The 7,807-nt window shown below is 35.1% G+C and overlaps 1 long non-coding RNA gene across 2 annotated transcripts; it reads left to right on the top strand.

The window, feature by feature from the left end:
* The first annotated feature begins 727 nt into the window (after positions 1–727).
* On the top strand, positions 728–7,469 carry LOC109199068 (uncharacterized). 2 transcript variants are annotated; one of them, XR_002059566.2, is made up of 5 exons: positions 728–740; positions 1,687–1,718; positions 2,824–2,850; positions 5,096–5,126; positions 6,664–7,469. It is a non-coding gene; the product is annotated as an uncharacterized LOC109199068 (long non-coding RNA). The 2 variants fall into 2 exon arrangements; XR_002059567.2 differs by lacking the exon at positions 728–740 and adding an exon at positions 1,495–1,536.
* Positions 7,470–7,807: the final 338 nt, after the last annotated feature.

The following is a 7,807-nucleotide window of genomic DNA, read 5'->3' as shown; positions in this document are numbered from 1 at the left end:
GTGACGTCAAAAAAGGCGCACATCTTGACGCTCGTTTTCTCCGTTTTTCTCGTCCACACATAAATGCAAAAACGAGTTTTCGAAAATATCCTGGCAAGCGTTTTTAGAAATCTCCGTTTTCAGTCACCGAAAACGCCGTTAATGTGGACGAAAGGTGCAACGCATAGAAAATCTCCATTTTCAAAAGTACCTGTTTACATAGCTCAAGAATATAAGAACTCCTAAACAGGAGACTTTAATTTTTAGAAACTGTTTAACAAGGCTTGTTTGTGCCAACCTAAATCTGCAGCACAGTTTAAATTCTCACTTTGTGGAAAATTAATGAAATAAACAACAGCCCACCTTCACATAAATAAAATATGGCAGTATTTATTATTATTAGAATGGTACATAGATATTTATTTTAAAACTACAAGCATATTTAATGATACTATGTGCAGTTGATAATATTTTAGGAAGTAGAATTTGAATGCAGACCACCTCAAATATTAAAGCCTTAAAAATATATCGTGCAGTTTTTCATGTATGAGTGTTATTGCAATCTTAAATGAGATGTAGACCAAAGAAAACAGAGGAGAGTTGTGTTGTTTGTTTCCAGCTGTAGTAAACAAAGAAGTTTAGTGAATCTTTTTGACAACAGAGTGATGCAGTATTGATGCTATTTGAGTTTTCTGATCCTGTATTTTTGTTCTTTGTCTTTTGTTACACAGAGTGAAATAAAGCTTGGTTTGCCTTTGCTGGTAAGTAAACAGTGATTGTAACTGAAGCATATGAAACTGGGATTGTGTAACATGTTTAGCAATTTATATACAATAGTTTGGCTTTTTGTGATATCTTGCCATTTGCTCATGGGCAAAAACACATTTAGGATTTATAACAGTAAAGCCCCCACTAGACCTCTGAGTGTCCCTAAAATGTCCTGAAGTTTAATAGGCCATTTGATGTCTAATTTTAATTTTAAAGGCTTATCAAAGCATTTCTGTAGTAATTATTGTTTTTATTACACATGTTAAGGCCATTTGAGACTCTGCAATTAAATTTTGCCTCTTTAGACTAAAGTGAGTTCATTTTGTCTGAGGTACAGTGCTGGGAAAAGTCTTTCTTCCTTGCAGATTTATTTTGTTCATGCTTTTTTGTCACATGTTTCAAATCATCTAACAGGGATGATATGAATAAATACAAAAAAGCATTTTTAAAGTGATGATTTCACGTATGAAGCAGAGAAAACCAAACCAGAGCTATCTGTTCTAATGTGAGAACATGCTGGTCTCTAATACCCAGCTGTGGAAGCCCTGATAGCAAGAACTACCATCAAGCATTTATAGTATCAAGTATCATTTGTGATTGTTGCATGCTTTGAAACTGTGATGTTATCATTTGATCAAGTGTGCAGTGCGAGCAAATCATTGCTTGTGGTATCTGCTGTGTTATGAATAGCACCAAAATTAGAGCTTTACGTTAATGAGACATTTCTGTGGCTTATTGCAGATTGATAAACGACACATCACCTTAATAAAGACGGAAATCTTTAATAAGGTGCAGAAAGAGAAGATGGGGTGTTTATAGTAAAGCTGTTGTAAACAAAGAATTTAACTGATTTTTTTTTTCACTACAGATTGTGATGCAGTATTGACTCTGATGCTGATTTCAGTTGTCTGATTCTGTATTTTTGTTCTTTTGTTACAGAGTGAAACAGAACTTCGGTTTTGCCTTTGCTGGTAAGTAAGCAGCAATTGTAACTGCAGTAATATGACATTGTCACTGTGTAACATGTTTAGCAACTTACCTAACATAGTTTGGTTTTTGTGACATTACCATTTACTGATGGGCAAAAACAAATGGTCAGAATTTATACCTTGTAGCAGCAAAGGCCCCACACATGACCTCTGACTGTCCCTGAAGCTTAATAGGCCATTTGTGTCTGATTTTTATGTTTCACACGAACAACTGTTTTTATACAGTTGTTGTGTTCTCCTTTTTTTGTGGATTTACGTAGCAGACACAACTATGAACGCATTTTAGGTGAGTTAGTGTAAGTGGTAGCTTAACACTTAAGAGCACCACATTTTGATTTATATCTTCACTCATATTCTGCTTATGTATTACATTAAAGTCAGACCACTATAGAAGTATTTTGCCTGAGTGAATAGAAGTGGTAGGTTAAACATTTAAGCAATAATAAAAAACTCAGAGAACCAGAGTTGTGAGTAGGCAATGTTGTGTATGTTAAAGCCTGTGTGTAATTATATACACTAATACACTAAGTTTAAATCAGTTTCTTAATAATTGCTTGATACAATGTGTTTGAAAATTATATATAAAAGGGAAATATTGCAAAAAAAAGATTCCTGCCAACAGGTACAATGGAAGGACTTTTTATTATAATTTTGTAATTGCAAAATGGTGTGCCACTGTTGTTACTATGACATGTCAAAATTTACATGTATTTTAGGATTTACATATTCAGATCAGAACTAAAACCTGATGAGGTTTTCCGTTGATTCTAACAGTTGTGGTTTTTCCACACTTTATTAAGCACTGACTTGTGATAGAAAATGATGGAGCTAAAAGCCATAATCTGTACAACAAATATTGGTGCCTCTTCTTGCACTTCTGTAGTAGCATGCCTTTATTACACATGTTATCGCCATGTGAGACTCTGTAACTAAAGTTTGTCCTCTTCAGACTACAGTGAGTTCATAAAGCTTGAAGAAATTGAGGATTTTACTAGTTATTTCATGTCACAGTAAATTGGATTGTGTGTGAAGAGGTTCAACAGTAAGTCATTAAACAGTGATCTGATGTGTTGTTTCCTTTCTCTAGGATACTGATCTGGTCGTCGCAAGTCTGGTAAGTAAAGGTTTTGTCTGCGGTACAGTGCTGAGAAAGGTCTTTCTTCCTTGCAGATTTATTTTGTTTATGCTTTTTCACATGTTTCAAATCATCTAACAAGGATGACCTGGATAAATACAAAAGCAGTTTTAAAGTGATGATTTCATTTTTGAACCAGAACAACCTGGTCTAATGTAAAAACATGTTGGTCTCTAATACCCAGCTGTGGATGCCCCGATAGCAACAATTATCATCAAGCATTTACAGTAACTGGTAATGACTGGTTTACATCACTGGTTGATTTTGGTCCACTATAATTCAGAATTGTCTTAATTAGATCCAAACAGGACAGGCAAAAAAAAGAAAAAAGTCTTAATTAAGGCCCAAATAGGGTTTTCAAGTCATACCAAGTATCTTAATTTCATTTCAAGTCCAGGCTGATTAGTTTATACCAAAAGTTTTGTTTTATTCATTCAATTGGACTTGCTTGTGTGCTTCAGATCCTAAGTGTGATTAAACTTAAGCCCAGGACCTGATGAGTTGATGGTCTTGAAGGTCCTGAAGTAGTAAAGGAACTCTGGGACATCACAGTAACAGCACCATTTGACTTTAATGCTGGTGTTTTTCTCTCACTATAGATGATTCAGTTTAGTGCAGTTAGTCAGCACAGCTCTTGGTTATCATCGAGATATTATTAGGCAACTTGTTTTTGCCTGTTCAGCTACAACATCTGGGAGGGTTTTTGTTTTCTGGGGTCTCCAAATCCTTAGAAATCTCTTTGTAAACCTTTACAGAACTATATCTGTTTGTTTCACATTAGAGCAGCTCATGACTAGCAGTTTAGGGACAATTAAATATTCACATAGGGCAGGGGTCTCAAACTCCACTCTTCAAGGGCCGGTGTCCTGAAGCTTTTCCATGTGTCCCTGTTACAAAACACCTGAATAACATTTGTAGGTCATTAGTAAGAGTATAGAATTTCACTGTATGCTGAAGTGGCATCCCCTAAGACTACTAAAATTTAAGTAATTTAAGTGTTTGGAAAAATGTACTTCTAAAAGTACTTTCAGTACATCATGTTCATTCACTCATGAGCTGCTATAACATGAATCAAATGGCTGAATTACCACCTCAGCATGCAGTCAGGTTCTGTAGAGTTTTGCTAATGACCTACTAATGTTATGCAGGTGTGTTGCAACAGGGACACATACAAAAGTTTCTGGACACCAGGCCTTAAGGACCAGAGTTTGAGACCACTGGTGGTAGGGCATTGTGGATTTCAAAAGCTTCTTTCCTTAAATCACTGCCTGAAAACTGCTTTTTGTAATTTGTCATAATGACTTGCAAAATATAGGTGGGATGAAAACATAAACATAAGAAATTTTATAGTGGCCTGATATTTTTATCAAGGCTGTTTTTTAAAAATAATCCTGGCCTAATTTACAAAAGATGAACTGTGTCTGAAAGTCATGTTTGTTTGTTTGTTTGTTTAAGAAATGTGGGAATATCCAGCAAAGATCTTACATGGAAGAGCTCAGATACAGCACTCACTTCTGTTCTTTGTATCATGAAATGATCTACAAAGAATTATCATCATACTAAATTTTGCTAATTAGGCCTTAATATCAGCTATGATAAGTTTATCATAGATTTAGTGGAGTGCTTATTGCTGTGTATCAAACATGCCCCAAATATGACTGAAATATGTAGAAACTGCTGTGTAGAAACTAGCTGTCTCCAAATTTCTCATTTTGCCAAAATACATACAGAGTGGCCTGAAACTGTCTACTCTAACCTCAGTGTGTTGGTTTTGTTGGACCTATTTAATATTTACAGTAAGTTATTGTAGCAGCACATCTTGGTGTAAGTTTATAGAGTGTTTGTTTTTATTGTGTCAATAGAATTTGAATGCAGGCCACCTCAAATGTTAAAGCCTACAAACATTCCATACAAGCTATCATTTGTGATTGTTGCCTACTTTTAAATTGTGACATCACCATTTGATAAAGTGTGCAGTGCTAGGTGAAGCAAATCATTGGTTACAATATCTACTCTCTTATGTAACTGAACCTAAATTTGGAGCATTACATGACTCAGAAACTTGTGTGGCTTATTGCAAATGGATAAAACTACATATTACCTTTATGAAGATGATCATCTTTATTAGGGTGCGGAAAAAGAAAACAGAGGAGAGTTGTTGTTGTCTAATGCTGATTGGAGTTGTCTGAGCCTGTATTTTTGTTCTTTGTCTTTTGTTACATAGAGTGAACAGATCTTTGGCTTTGCCTTTGCTGGTAAGTAGACAGTAATGGTAATGTTTAGTAATTTACTTACAGTAGTTTGGCTATTTGTGTTATCTTGCCATTCACTCATGGGCAAAGACAAATAGTCAGGATTTAGAATCTGTAGCAGCAAAGCCCCCACACAGGACCACTGACTGCCCCTGAAAATGTCAATGAAGTTTAATAGCCCATTAATGTCTGATTTTAATTTTTGATGGCTTATCAAGTCCAAACATAGTTAAATGTCAGAGATATCTTTATGCAGTTGTTCGATTTCTCCTTATGTTTGTGGATTTAAGTGTGAGTATAGGCGGTACCTTAAACACTTAAGAGCACCACAGCTATCGATTTTTATTTTCTCTCTCATTCCACTTATGAATTAGCATGAAGTCAAAACGCTACAAGTATTTTGCCTGAGTGACTAAGGCTACGTTCACACTGCAGGCGAAAGCGCATCAAATCAGATTTTTTTGTCATGTTGGTATCAGTGATGGTATCATGGTATGACAGTGTGAACGGCACAAATCCGATATTTTAGAAAGCGACTGCTGTTTGAATTTCAGTTGTCTTAATTAAGGTCCAAAATAGTGTTTTGAAATCATTTCACAGCTCTTGCTGATCATCAAGATGTTTTTAGGCAAATGTGAGAAAGGTTTTGTGTTCTTTTTGGCCAGTCAATAAATAATTTTGAGTTTAATGGATATAAAGTGTTTAAAGCAGGAGGCCTGAAACTCTGCTGTAACCTCAGTGTGCGGGTTTATTTGGACCATATAATATTTACAGTAAGTTACTGTAGCAGCACGTCTTGGTTTGAGTTTATAGACTTAGTTTATTGTTTTAATAGAATGTAAAATGTCCTTATAACAGTTCCGCCATCATTTGTTAAACATTGTCATTCTGTTCAGTCCAATAATTTACTGTAGAACTCTTTAGTATTTAAAGCCCTACATTTACTGTATTTTTGAAATTATAAGGCATAACGTCAATAAACAAGTCTGTTTTTAAGGCAGATTAAGCCAAACAAAACAGTCAGATAAGTCAAACTTTATTCAAGTCATTCACAAACAACTCTCAACACTGTTCAGTTGTAACACATAAAATACAGAACAATACACTCACTTTTTCAGTTCATTCCTCATCCACAAATCCATCAAACTCTTCATGGGTTGATCAATTTGAAATCTGCTTCATAAGCATGTCTCTTAGCACATGCCAGGTCCTTGTACACACACCATAATGTTATGTTGAAGCACCGTACAAATTACTCTGCGAGGTGCTGACTATGGTAGCCATAATGCTCTGACAATACATCAAGCAGCGTAGCTTTGTAGCTTATGAAGTCTTACTAAAATATTTGACAGAATTTTGAGCGCTGTGTACCACAGAAATCCCGTTCGAGGTCAGTAAGCATAACCAGAATCGATACATTAGGCACATTGTATGTTTTTGAGAAAATGACAGGATTTTAGGTGTGCCATATAGTCTGAAGAATATGGTAAATCCAAGCATATTGGAAATACGACTAATTCCAGGCTTTTGTGTCTTACAGGTGACCTGCTGCAGAAGATCCTCTCTCTCTATCATTATAAGCAATTCTGTCTATCCTATCTCTCCCAACTCTATCTAATTTGACAGCCATTCTATCTTGTATCCCTCTCTCTACTGCTCTATCTAATTTGACAGCCATTCCATCTTGTATCCCTCTATCTCTACTGCTCTATCTAATTTGACAGCCATTCCATCTTGTATCCCTCTATCTCTACTGCTCTATCTAATTTGAGAATCCAAGTTTTCAGAAATCCAAGTTTTCAGAATCCAAGTTTTCAGAAATCCAAGTTACCAGTACTTGCTCTATCTGTTACAGAATTCTGAGAGATCTCTGCTCTCACTGCTCCTTCTTTCCTGTCATTAAGCTCTCTCACATTCAGTCATTTTGCTGGAAATTACAAGTTGAATATACAGTAGTAGAATTACAGTACAGTAGAACTTATAGTAGAAACTACTTACACAGCCCTACATTTGTCATTTTAATTTTGCATTAGACTTTAGTTTGGACTGCTAGTTTGGCTTACTTTGATCAATTGTATAAAATATCACCTTTTTATAAGTTTATTTGTAATAAGATAATCTGGTTATTTTGTAATACATACATTCAGATAAATAATAAATTAGATCCAGTCTGTTAGTTTGTTTCATTGGCTATAACATTTGACTGCAAGTTTATAGTATTATTATTTAAGGACAAACCCATTTTGTCACTCAGTGTAAGTATTCAGTTAGTATTGTCATCGAGAAGCGCCTGAGGACCCAGACTTCCTGTTTCCTGACTGCTGCAGAAATCCAGCTGAAGAATCCTCATCGCCTGTCATCTTATCACCACACCACCAAAGCTCCATATATTGATTTAAATTTAGATATCTGAAAGATTTACATAAACTCCACTAAGAGCTAAGACTTTTATTAGCGTGTTGATTGTTGACATTTATTCTGCATATCATTTTACAGAAGTTGTAATTATTTACCAGTCTGGTTAAAAAAATATAAGTAAAATTATACAGTTTCTAAAAGAGCTACAATAAAACGGACCAAATTGTTCCAGAGAACTTTGAATTTCCTTTATTTGAGTTTGGAGTACAAATCAGCTTAACGTCTATTTATATATTCATAAAACATTTTAAAGTAGTATAATATAC

This window comes from Oreochromis niloticus, unplaced genomic scaffold (assembly GCF_001858045.2).
Source record: "Oreochromis niloticus isolate F11D_XX unplaced genomic scaffold, O_niloticus_UMD_NMBU tig00006997_pilon, whole genome shotgun sequence".
In the NCBI taxonomy this organism is placed as follows: Eukaryota; Metazoa; Chordata; class Actinopteri; order Cichliformes; family Cichlidae; genus Oreochromis; species Oreochromis niloticus.
Note: the sequence above shows the minus strand (reverse complement) of the source record. Positions and strands in the feature narration are given on the sequence as shown.